This window comes from Microcaecilia unicolor, chromosome 3, assembly GCF_901765095.1.
Source record: "Microcaecilia unicolor chromosome 3, aMicUni1.1, whole genome shotgun sequence".
Classification (NCBI taxonomy): domain Eukaryota; kingdom Metazoa; phylum Chordata; class Amphibia; order Gymnophiona; family Siphonopidae; genus Microcaecilia; species Microcaecilia unicolor.
This window is the reverse complement of record NC_044033.1, coordinates 455,630,175-455,644,389: the sequence shown is the minus strand read 5'-3', so window position 1 is coordinate 455,644,389 and position 14,215 is coordinate 455,630,175.

Genomic DNA, 14,215 nt, shown 5'->3' with positions numbered 1-14,215 from the left:
CAAACTTACAAAATCAGCAAGGGATCAAATACTTATTTCCACCACTGTATGTGCATATGTGTGTATATAAAGTGACCAGTCTGAAAGCCTCCATGCAAAGTTACATTTTCTCCAAGGCTCTGCCCACTTGGAATGCCTATATGCAAATTGCATAAAGTAGGCACTATGCTTTCTGAGTCCCTATTTTGTGCATGTATGCATTAGGGCAAATTTTATAGGCACATACTTGAACAAGTAAAATGATATTTTAGATGTTCAAGTCATTGGCTCAGCCCTTGGACTGCTGTGCTCATGTCTTCATCATTGCTGTCCATGCTGCAGCAGCAAAGGAGGAATCAAGTAGTACATAAGTGACTGCTGGGCTCATTGTCTGATATGATTGATAGTCAGCAGTATTAGCACATGAACACATAATCATTGTCCAGTCAGTTTAGGGGCATTGGGGTGGGGCTAGGGAATTCAAAAGGGTCTTTGGCCCAGTGGCAATGCTAGATGGGGCCACGGGGCCAAGGTATTTGCTGCTGTGGGGTGCAGCGAGGCGGTGGGAGGGAGTGGCAGCGGGGTGGCAGACTAAAATGTGCCTCCCCACCTTGGGCTATGGCCCCCTCCCACCGTGAGGTCTGGCTATGCCCCTGCTTTGGCCTAAGGTTTTTCATGTCTCTCTAGATCTTGATAAGGCACACCCATCTTTTTACCTTCTTATATCCTCTAAAATAGTTAGGATTATATCTTGTTTAGCCAAATTATTAAAAATAGATATATTGTTAACTCTGATTTTGCTTACCTTATTCTGTTTGTCACATTTGGGTTAGGTATCCAAGCTTAAGGTGGAAGAGGTAGTGATGCAGTGTCGAGTCCAGTTTTTTAAGAATAAACTCTTGCTGTGAACTTTTTTCTGAGTCCAGTAGAAGTTTGTTTGGCGTAATCCATCTTGTCACCTTCGCTGTGTTCTTTTATTGGTTTTTCCATTGCGGAGGTCCGCTTTCTTCTGTGTTTGCCGTTCTGCAGAGGTAGTGATGCAGCCATCATACCAGGAGATTTCTAGTTTGGAGTTATCTAGCACCTGGGCTTGGAGGTCCCAGTAACTTGCCAGACAGGTGACTCAAGTAATGATTTAACCAGGCCTGGAAGGCTGTTGGCCTTGCTAGAATGGGACATTCTGCCAGGAGAAGCCACTTAGCAAGAGGGAAAACATGGTCTTGCTTGGCTAGGGGCAGACTTAGAGCTGTATGCTAGGTGTCATGACTGTTGTCAAAAGCTGGGTACACAGGTTATAGTCCCATGTTGGATTAATAACAATAGAACTACAGCCTTATTTAATTCCACTGCTGCTCCTTGTGATCTTGGGCAAGTCTCTTAACCCTCCATTACCTCAGGTACAAAATTAGATTGTGGCCCTCCAGGGACAGGGGAATCCCCAGTGCACCTGAATGTAACTCACCTTGAGCTACTACTGAACAGGGTATGAGCAAAATCCAAATAATAAATTTAAAATCAGTGCGTGTTATAAATTACTTGGTTAATGGGGGAGTCGGCAATATCGGGGTTCACAGCTGTCTCATATTACCAAATTGATTCATTCTAAATTGTTTGCTTGTTTTATTCTTACAACCAGCACCCATAACAAAAATCAGTCAGTATAAATGCAAAGCTCTCTTCCAACTTTAATCTCCCAGCACTCTTAGAGTGGAAACATTACTCATATGCTTTACTTCGATATTTCTCTCTCTGTCCCCAGTAGGCAATGACTTTGAAAAGCAATCTTCTTATCTGCTTTATCTGGACTTGGAAACATGCTGCTAATTATTCTCGTTGCAATTCTTGTCCATACCAGCAATGCCAAGAAGTGAATTATAGTCTCTTCAGTGCATTAATATCCATAAGTTAGCCCTCTAGGTTGCTGAACAACAGGGAATCTTAGACTTTCAACAGTCATTGTGCAACCCCATTAAAATTCTCTAAGTAGTATCCCATCCTCCAGATTCACGCTTCTGCTTTCCGTTGCTTTAACACTTAAACTATTGTGTATGGCTATGGGAATAGAAAAGGTAGTTGAGAAAATGTCAGCTTTCTAATGGTTTGCACTTGAGATTATAGGGCACAGCTTATAATCATTACTTTGTATAAATTAAGAATGCAGCTCCTAGTAGTAATGGAATTTGCTTCTTTAACACCATGAAGCACATTATGCAAATACAAAACCTATTTCTATGGGTAAAATGTTTTCTTACTTACAGAAAAGCTTTATAAAATAACCCCAATAGTATTACAACAGGTGGATTACAACAATACAAATGACTACTAGGGATGTAGTTTAGATTTCACTGTATTTGAGTTCAAAAGAAATTTTCAGACTTTTTGCAGAAGTTCTACCCTTTGAAAATTGACAATGGAATTGTATGTGCACAATTGTTTACCAGTACATTTTTGCCAGTACTTTTACCATGTAAACTTAGGCACATGCTTCTGCAAGTTAAAACACTTGTGCCTAAATGCCAGTTCCACTTCAATCTTGCCAGCAAGAAGCACAGTGGTATTAATTGCATAAGTTATTGTCTACTTTTAGGCTACTACAAGAATGTGCATAGTTATTTATGTATGTATGCGTACACTTGCACAATTAAACAGGCTGTTTTCTGGTATTCTGTAAGTGCCAGCACAAAATGGTGTATATTTTGGAGGTGGCCATTCACATGGGTGGAACATGAGTAGGGTACATATTTATATGCCTAGATTAGGCATGAACATTTGTTTCAGCTCTAAGGCTGATGTGTCTGTTCCTGCAATGTAGGCACATCTGAGGTGATAACACTAATATTCCATGAAGAAAAGAAGATACCTACTTTTTCTTAAAGAATAGGCTTCAAATAGACACTTTCCTAATGCCAAATTACGCTGCAGGTGCTTAACTAATAGAGTGGGAAAGTTTCATGAATAAATCCCTGTTTTATGCATTGTAATGAAAAAAGTCTCATTTAAGCCCCATTATACAACATGAATGGGAATTGTCATAAGAACATAAGAAAAGGCATGCTGAGTTAGACCAATGCCCATCAGGCTCAGCATCCTGTTTCCAAGATGCTAAACTGAGTACTCAGAAGATCCAAAATAAAATAAAATATACCTGTTTCCCATAGCTTATTTCCAGGGATAAGCCATAGTTCTCCCAAGTCTACCTGGCTAATAAGTTGTTTTTTCTTGTTGTTAATGTAATCACTTTCATCACTACTGTGTAACCAATGTTGCTAGCCTTCTTAATTTCTGTTATTGGTATGGTTATGATAGAAAATAAAAATGTCAGTTATCTGAGAGTCCTCTGCTTCCTGCTCCAACTCCTTCTCTCCCAGGCAGCAGAGAATGGAATAAGATGGAAAGGACAGAAATAAAACAGAACAGATCTCTGCTCTCTGATCTAGAGCTCTTTCTTGTCATTTCCCTCCTCCTCTCTTCTCCTAAGGAATAGATGGGTAATGGGTGATGCTGAAGTCCATAGAGCAGAACAAAGAAAAAATGCTCTTCTCCCTAATCTACCAATCTCTCTCTCCCCCGCACCCCCTCCCACCATTTCACTCTACTGAAGGGGCTGTGCGAGATGTAGATTACTTGAACATTCTTCTCATTCAACTAAGCCAATTCATAGCAGAGTCAGATACTACATTCAATGCCTCAAGACTCACCATGTAAGTGGACATGTATTGATGATGTGTTCCATTGTTTGGACTCCACAAAAACAGTACAGGTCATATCTGAATCTCCAGTGCAATTTGTCAAATGCAGTGCCATAGCGAGGGCAGCTGACACCCGGGGCAGGTCGCCACTGTGCACCACCCCCGGGTGCAGCACGGTGCACCCTCCCCCCTCTGGAGCGTACCCCCCCCCCCCGGAGCGCGTACTTACATCGGAAAGCGGCAAGGGAAAGTGGCGAGGGACGGGCGGGAGGGCCGATCCACCCCAATTGCATGTTGCTGGGAGCTGCGTCGGCTCCGCTGGTTCCCTGCTCTCTCTTCCCCGGAACAGGAAGTAACCTGTTCCGGGGCAGGGGGAGCAGGGAACCAGCAGAGCCGACACCCCCCCCCCAGCAGTGTGCACCCGGGGCAGACCGCCCCACCGCCCCCCCTTCCCACACCACTGGTCAAATGCACACTAGCTACAGTCCAATAAAATCATAACTGTGACTGTAATCGACATGTTAGGTTGAAACCAGGTTGTTGACTGACCATCCAGAGCAGACAATCTCTTGGTGCACAGACTGTCCACATTCAGGACTGGGTGTAGAAGATGAACCCAGATTGAATTTCTGAACAGCAAAGGGGTGGTCACAAATGTTACAGTGAAGTAGAAGCTTTGGAATTTCTTGGATCTGAGCATCTAAACTAGCTGCGGCACTCCAGCAACAAGGATTTAGTAGCGTGATGTTGCTAAACACTGTTAGCCACTGAGTATCAGTAGGTGGCAGAGTGGCACTAATGATTCACATTGTGGAATTTAGCTGTGTGTCCACCAAATGCACATGAACATTCTGAATATTTAAGTGTTAAATATGGAGTTTTAACTCAACTATTATATTGTATTTGACGATTGTATTAAAATAAATATAAAACATTTTTGAAAATGAGAAAATATGTGTTAATATACTTCCTTTTTGCCTTCCTTCTCTCTCCTTGTCAGAATCTTGCTATTCTTTCTTTCATTATATCCTATAACAACATTTCCTTGTCTAATAACCCTATTTTGAGCTAGACCTGTTTTAATAATAATTAAACCACAAAAAGTGCCCTAAATGACTAGCAGGCTCATTTTCGAAAGAGAAGGACACCCATCTTTCAACACAAATCAGAAGATAGGCGTCCTTCTCACAGGGTTGCCCAAATTGGTATAATCGAAAGCTGATTTTGGGCATCCCCAACTGCTTTCCTTGGCGGGGACGACAAAAGTTCACGGGGGCGTGTCGGAGGTGTAGCAAAGGCGGGATTTGAGCGTGCTTAACACATGGGCGTCCTCGACCCATAATGGAAAAAAGGGCATCCCTGACGAGCACTTGGATGACTTGGATGACCAAAAAGATGCCTGAACTGACCAGATGACCATTGGAGAGAATCGGGGATGACCTCCCCTTACTCCCCCAGTGGTCACTAACCTCTTCCCACCCTCAAAAACATCTTTAAAACTCTTTTGTGCCAGCCTCTATGCCAGCCTCAAATGTCATACTCAGGTCCATCACAGCAGTATGCAGATCCCTGGAGCAGTTTTAGTTAGTGCAGTGCACTTCAGGCAGGCAGACCCAGGCCCATCCCCCACTACCTGTTACACTTGTGGTGGTAAATTTGAGCCCTCCAAAACCCACTGTACCCACATCTAGGTGCCCCTCTTCACCCATAAGGGCTATGGTAGTGGTGTACAATTGTGGGCAGTGGGTTTTGCGGGGGGGGGGGGGGGTTGCGAGGCTCAGCACACAAGGTAAAGGAGCTATGTAGCTGGGAGCAACTTCTGAAGTCCACTGCAGTGCCCCCTAGGGTGCCCAGTTGGTGTTCTGGCATGTCAGGGGGACCAGTGCACTACAAAAGCTGGCTCCTGCCATGACCAAAGGGCTTGCATTTGGTCGTTTCTGAGATGGGCGTCCTTGGTTTCCATTATCGCCAAAAATCAAAAACAACCAAGTCTAGTGATGACCATCTCTAAAGATGACCTAAATGTCAAGATTTGGGCGTCCCCGACCGTATTATCAAAATGAAAGATGGACATCCATCTTGTTTCGATAATATGGGTTTCCCCGCCCCTCCACCGGGACGTCTTGTGAGGACATCCTCAGCAAAACTTGGGCATCCCTTTCGATTATGCCCCTCCACATGACCACAGAGGAATAAAGGAATGACCCCAGTGGTTATTGACCCCCTCCCACCCCCCAAAATGTGAAAGAAACAGCACAAACCAGCCTCTATGACAGCCGCAGATGTTATAGCTAGTCCTACAGCAAGCAGGTCCCTGGAGTAGTCTAGTGGTCAGTGCAGTGCACTGTAGAGAAGGGACACAGCCTCATATACCACTCAGTTACACATGTGGTGGAAAGTGTGAGCCCTCCAAAACTCACCAAATACCTTATGTACCCACAAAGGTTGACACCTGCAGCCTTAAGGGCTATTGTAGTGGTGTACAGTTGGATACTGTAGGTTTTTGGTGAGTTGAAGAGGGTTCACCATGCAATATAAGCAGTTATCTAATGTTAAATAGTAGTAGTAGTAGTAGTTATCTATGAGACGTGTACCTGGAACCTTTTATGTGAAGTCCACTTCAGTGCCACCTAGGGTGCACCATTACTCTGCTGGGATGTCTATGTGGCTAGTCTACTATGAATGTTAGCTCCTCCTACATTCCTATGGATTGATTTTGTGCATTTTTCACTTGGATTTTATTTTTTTTTTTTGAAAATGGACCAAAACATACAGAGCACAAAAACATCTCACAAATATTCATTAAAAAAAATTAGATGTTTTGCTGTTTCCAAAATGGCTATATTCGCCACCTGGATTCTGTAAGTTTTGAGCAAAATGTCCAAAGTCGGACTTAGACATCATATTAAAAATATCCCTTTAAATACTTTTTGTTCCACTTACTACTGTATTGATTGCATTTATATAAATTGTTATATTGTATCTCACATCATGATTTACTGGAATGAATAATTATGTAGGAGTAAAATATATAAATGATTTAGAAAATGTTCTGGAATAGCTTGTAGAATATTGTAACTATGCATTTAAGAAAATACTTCTTCAGTTTTAGGCTTATAAATTGAATAAAAAGAAGATTTAAGTAATTTGCCCTAGGTGCATCCCATCATAATGCTTACAGTATCTGTCTTATTAAAAGAGCTTTAATACATGGATTTATGTCTTATATCAATTTTTGCATTAAAGCTAGCACTAAAGCTCTAGCTCCAATGCTCATATTGAAAAAGATACATTGAGGTGTTAGCTCCTAATCCCATTTTGAACCACCAGTAAAAATCATACATTTAATATCATCTCAGACCTTCCTGCATGTACAAAATGAGATGAGAAAAGTACCATAAAGCACATAATACCTGATAGCTTTATAGTATTATAATCTGTTCCATCAACTACATTTGTCTTTTCTGAGGGTCAGTGTCTAAGGCGTTTCCTGATTATTCTATTTAAATTAGAAACTGGACACATTAGTTCATCAGTAAACAGCAAGATTCAGACGATATTGATAGTAGAAACCTTTTGCCATGGACACTAGAAAAATGTTTGAAAGAGGCAAAAGTGTATTGATTTCCTAAAACAATCTGAATTGATTATTTATACCAGCAGTTTTTGGGTGGGAGGCTAGTCAAAGCTAGTTGGAAAAGGAGCAGTTTGACCTGGATGTAGTTTTATGGACTGTGGGAACAGGAAAAAGTGAGGGGAGAAAAATAGATGCTTGTATCTTCTGTGCGTCATCACTAACTACGTAAGTACATACGTGTTGCCATAATGGGACAGACCGAAGGTCCATCAAGCCCAGTATCCTGTTTCCAATACAGGTCACAAGTACCTGGCAAGATCCCTAAACAGTACAATACATTTTATGCTGCTTATCTCATACATAAGCCGTGGATTTTCCCAAGTCCATTTTAATAATGGCTTATGGACTTTTCATTTAGGAAGCTATCCAAACCTTTTTTAAGTCCCACTAAACATACTGCTTTTACCACATTCTCTGGCAATGAATTCCAGAGTTTAATTACACATTGAGTGAAGAAATATTTTCTCTGATCCATTTTAAATTTATTACTTTGTAGCCTAATTGCATGCCTCCTAGTCCTAATATTTTTGAAAAGAGTAAACAAGCAATTCACGTCTACCCATTCCACTCTACTCAGTAGTTTATATATCTCTATCATATCTTCCCTCAGCCATCTTTTCTCTAAGCTGAAGAGCCCAAGCCATTTCAGCTTTTCCTCACAGGGAAATCATTCCATCCCCTTTATCATTTTCTTAGCCCTTCTCTGTACCTTTTCTAATTCCACTATCAGCAGCATAATCGAAAGAGAAGGACGCCCATCTTCTGACACAAATCGAGAGATGGGCGTCCTTCTCTCAGGGTCATCCAAATTGGCATAATCTAAAGCCGATTTTGGGCGTCCTCAGCTGCTTCCCATCGGGGGGGGGGGGGGTGACCAAATTTCACAGGGGCGTGTCAGCAGTGTACTGAAGGCGGGATGGCCAATAATGGAAAAATGGGCATCCTCGGCCAATAATGGAAAAAAGAAAGGCGTCCCTGATGAGCATTTGACCGACTTTACTTGGTCCAATTTTTTTCACGACCAAGCCTCAAAAAGGTGCCCGAACTGACCAGATGACCACCATAGGGAATGGGGGATGACCTCCCCTTACTCCCCCAGTGGTCACCAACCCCCTCCCATCAAAAACAAAAAAAAATAAAAAAAAAACATTTTTTACAGCCTCAAATGTCATACCCAGCTCCATGACAGCAGTTTGCAGGTCCCTGGAGCAGTTTTAGTGGGTGCAGTGCACTTCAGGCAGGCGGACCTAGGCCCATCCCCCTCTACCTGTTACACTTGTGGTGGTAAATGTGAGCCTTCCAAAACCCACCCGAAGCCCACTGTACCCACATGTAGGTGCCCCCCTTCACCCCTTAGGGATTTGGTAGTGGTGTACAGTTGTGGGTAGTGGGGTTTTTTGAGGGGAGGGATTAGGGGGCTCAGCACCAAAGGTAAGGGAGCTATGCACCTGGGAGCAATTTGTGAAGTCCATTGCAGTACCTCCTAGGGTGCCCGGTTGGTTTCCTGGCATGTGAGGGGGACCAGTGCACTAAGAATGCTGGCTCCTCCCATGACCAAAGGGCTTGCATTTGGTTGTTTTTGAGATGGGCGTCCTCAGTTTCCATTATCGGCGAAAACCGAGGTCGTCCATCTCTAAAGTCGACTATCTCTTAGGTCTACCTAAATGTTGAGATTTGGGCGTCCCCGACCGTATTATCGAAACGAAAGATGGACACCCATCTTGTTTCGATAATACTGGATGCCCCGCCCCTTCACCTTTAGAGATGGATGTCCCCGTTCGAAAATGCCCCTCCACATTTTTTTTGAGATGTGGTGATCAGAATTGCACACAGTATTCAAGATGCAGTCACACCATGGAGCGATACAAAGGCATTATAACATCCTTGTTTTTATTTTCCATTCCTTTCCTAATAATACCTAACATTCTATTTGCTTTCTTTGATGCCGCAGCACACTGAGCTGAGGGTTTCAAAGTATTGTCAATGTTACATCACATAGCTATAGTTTGGCTCCTCTATCCCACATGCATCACTTTGCACTTGCTCACATTAAACATCATCTGCCATTTAGATACCCAGTCTCGTAAAGCTATCTTACAATTTTTAACAATGCTCTTGCAATTTAACAACTTTGAACAACTTTGTGTCATTGGCAAGTTTAATTAACTCACTAATTATTCCCATCTCTATATCATTTATAAATACGTGAAAAAGCAATGGTACCAACACAGACCCTGCAGAACCCCACTATCTTTCCTTCTCCATTGAGAATACTGACCATTTAAACCTACTCTCTGTTTTCTATCCTTTAACCAGTTTTTAATCCACAATAGATCACTACCTCTTATCATATGACTCCAATTTCCTCTGGAGTCTTTCATGAGGTACTCTGTAAAATGCCCTTTGAAAATCCAGATACACAATACCGACCAGCTCATCTTTATCCACATGTTTGTTCACCCCTTTAAAGAAATGTAGAAGATTGGTGAGGCAAGATTTTCCTTCACTAAATCCATGTTGGCTTAGTTTTATTAATCTGAGTTGAAGCATAGCCCAGTGCTCTGTGTTGTGATATGTTCCATAGTTGCATTCCTGGAAACCGACTAGCTGATTATTGACTAATTTATTAGGGTGGGATTTAGGCTGCTTCTGATGAGGGTCAGTTTAGGTAGGGTTTTTATGAATTGATTATAATTGCTAAGATGTGTGTAGTTAACAGCAAAGCTGCAATCAATGTTCTACTAATATCCTGTTGTTCTCTTTTTTTTTTTGGGGGGGGGGGGATAGGGGTTATCTCTGAGTATCTGACTCTTTTGTGCTGTAAGATCAATTAGAGTACGTTGGAGTTAATACTACAAGTTGTGACTGACTTCAACTTGAAATGGGCTGGGCAGTGGGCATCAAATATTTGGGTATGGAGCTGTCTATTGATACTGAAGAAAACAAGGAGGGTGGAAGGCCAAAACTGAGAAATTATTGGATCAAGCAATGAAATCCTTGTCAGCTGTGCAACTTTCATGGTTCTTGTTCCACAAATCAACTTACTTCGATTCCTATGATCCAACAAACTGCAAAGTATTGCTCATCACAACCTAAAAAGACCTAGAAAATTCAGAGGCCTTAACTTTCAAGATCTCTATACCATATTTCCTTGTTGCTGCAGTATGGCTTGAATTGGCTGGATGACAAATTAGACATGGTTCAGATGCCCACTTGGCTCGTCCTCAAAAAGACTTTTGCCCTATCCATTCCTGTATCTATTTTCTGGACGATGGTTATATCGGAGTCTTTTAAATATCACTATCACGTACGCTACAATATAGATGTGGCACTAAGATTTACTGACTCCTTCCAGGCTGTTCCACTGGCCAAAGGACCAGTGTCACCTATTTGGAGAAATCCACTCTTGAAGATTGATAAACAATTATTCTATTTGAAAGCCTGGTGAATGCAGATGAATCTCGACGATTAGTCAACTTATCAACGTGCCTGTACTGATGGATTTCTCTACCCTTAAGGCTGCCCATAGCTTGTCAACTGCTTACCACTACCAATGGCTACAGCTATGTCATTGTGTCTGGGTATCACCCTTCTTTCACATGTGTACTCTGTTGGCTCCATTATTATTGAATCTTTGTAAGAAAAGTACATTTTCTGTCATACAGCTTCTTTATGCTATAAAAGTCTATGTGATCTTCAGTATGCCAAGCCTATTCTCCTTCGTTCTATATGGGTGGTGGAGACTTGAGTCTCTGCAGAAGATGTTGATTGGCCTCACTTTTGGAAATCTGTAAATAGACTGACCTTGTCGGCGAACTTTGCAAAACATGATCCATATCAGTCTCTGGTCTCCTGTGTAAGATGAGTATATTTTAAAGAAATAAATTATGCTGAAAAAAAAAAAACATTTTTAAAGGAGTGTTTTTTAGGACCTATAGTAAGAAAGGAGTGAAGTTCCAGGGTAAAGCTCTTAGGACCTTTCCTCCTTATTTCATGAAAGATCACTTATCAATCTTTTCATATGGCAATGCAAGTATATGGTATATCTTAATGTGTGGCTTACAGAATTATTTTAAAAATTGTTAAATCACGAAAGTGTGAATTAATCAGTTGCATAAAACTATAGGTGTAATTTTGTGATTTGATGAAAAAATGACCACAATTACAGCAGTAGCATGAAATAAATTTTCTTAAGGGCCCTTTTACAAAGCTGATGCAAAAAGTGGCCTTTGCATTCCCTCGCACGGATCTCTCCTGCGCGCAGCTAGAAAATGACCAATTTTTCATTTTCTGAATTAATGGCCATGTGCTAATGTGGCCATGTGCTAAAGTTGCCATGAGCCCTTACTGCCATCTATTTTGTAGGCAGCTAGAGCTTATGTGCGAATCTTGCACTAATCAGCGTGTGGCAATGTGGCTGCACTGATTAGCACAGACATGCTCACTCTCCACCCCTCAACACGCCCCCTCAGCCAAAAAATAAAATGTATTTTTTAGCGTGCGGGTAGCATGCACACATGTGCAACCTACATGGGACCCCTGAATGCATTAGTGTTTACCACAGCTTGGTAAAAGGGCCCTTTTCTTTTGGAAAGCAAATGACATTTGATAAAGTGCATCTGACTTTTGTTAGACATTTCTTATTTCCTTCTTTTCTAGGCGATGCCAGTAAGTAAAATAGATCACAATAAGAAAGTAAAGAATGCTGACCCAGAGAATTCTAAATGCAGACCGGGAATAAGCTAAGCCTGAAACAAAAGGCTAACAAAAGGTGGATTCAGTGAAGACATCAATACTAACAGTCAGCTAGATTAGCGTAAATCCGATTACCATATTGTAATTATTCCTCAGATAGTTTTCCAAAGAGTAATTAGATCACAGAGGCCTACATCTCTTTTGGGATTATATACAATTCTCTTGTAGTACATGTTCAAAATGATGAAGTGTTACACTGCATAACTTTTTCTGTGTATGACCTGATTCAAAGAAACCTGCTGATTTACAAATTTACTACCTCACAGTTTTTTATGCATTTCATTTACAGAACAGACACATTATTGGCTGTGAAAATGTTATTTACCATGCTAAAAGTAATTTGGTTCTTGTAATTAATTACATTTCACAGTAACTAAACTAATATCACTGAAGCAGATGCAGAAAACCTTTTGTTGAGTTCCATACAAACCAAATAGTAGGAGCAGCTTAATGGTTAGAACAATGGAATAAACACCAGGGTTCTAATCTCACTGTGGCTCCTTATGATCTTGGGCAAATCACTTAACCCTTCATTGCCTCAAGTACAAACTTAACAATCTGAAGTAAAAAGCGTAGTCAGCATGCTCTTAAGTGGGTTTTTCCTGCATGCTAAGGACATGTTTATCGCAGGCAGATGATGGCTATTTGAGAGCCAGATCAAAAGAGAAAAGTGAGTTATTTAAAAAAATGGATAAACATTTAGATAATAAAATCATCTGTATTCTGGAGTTTAGTCATCTATCATATGAGGTGATAAGAATTTTAAAGAAACATTGGTATCTGATTCAATCAATTGAGCCCGATGCCAATAAAGAACTTATGATTGCATATAATAGAGTCCCATCAGCATTTGTTAGGAAATCTATAGTTAAATCCATATCCTCAAAGGGACATTACCCATGTGGGAGTTGTTCAGTATGCTGTGTTAACAGAACTGTTAAATCTATCAGACATCCAGTAGCTGGGAAAGAATATGTATTACAGCACTTTTCTAACTGCAATACAGAAACATTTATTTATGCACGTATTTGTCCCTGAAAACATAAGTATATTGGTAAGACCAAGACGGCTCTTAATAAAAGAGTGATAGAACATCGTAGTGCTCATGAAAAAAACAAATATAGAGAAACCCTTGGTTGAACATGCGATAAAAATGAATCATAGATTTGAAGACCTAATACTCCTTAGAGATTAGGTGATATAGATAAACTACTAGTTAGAATTGAGCAGAGAATGATACTTGAATTTGGGACTGTTATACCAAAGGGTCTAAAAAATGAGCTAGACTTTATGGCTTGTTTATGAGTTGTGTTTGTGCTGCTGTACCTTTGAGTTTTATTGGATTTAGTGTGACTTATATTTATGAGAAGATGTGGAGATATTTTTAGAAAGATCTCAATTAAGAATGAGACTTATTTATTTGTGTTTTATAGTTGCCATGAGGGACACTTTTTAAATGTAATGACCACACGTTTCATATATATCTGTACCACGGTTGTAAGTTATTTTACAATATGGGGCTCATTTTTGAAAGAGAAAAATAGTATAAACCAGCAGATGGATATTTTTCTCACAAAAATATCCAAATTGTTACTTTTGAAACCCATTTTTTAGACATTTTTGTATGTTGTTTGTCTGCAGTGCATCCAAATCACAAGTGCACATGTCGGGGGCATGTTAAGATGTGATTTGGGCATTCCTAAAACTTGGATGTTTTTCTGCCGTAATGGAACAAACAAAAATGTCTGGGGCTACAACTTGGATATTTTGGTCTAGACCTGTTTTAATAACACTAAAATGTGCTCTAAATGACCACTGGAGGAACAAAGGAATTCACCTCTTTACTCCACCAGTGTCACTAACCCGCTCCCACCCACCAAAGATGTGAATGAAACAGTACATTCTAGACTGTATGACTGCTTCAGATGTTATAGCCAGTCCTATTAGAGCAGGAAGCAGGTCCCTAGATTAGCCTAGTGGTTGATGTAATAGACTGTAGAGAAGGGGATCCAGGCCCAGAATCCACTCTGTTACACTTGTGGTGGAAAGTGTCAGCCCCCCCAAATCCCACCAAAAACCTACTGTACCCAAATATAGATAACACATGAAACCATAAGGGCTATTGTAGGGGTATATAGTTGGGTATAGTGAGTTG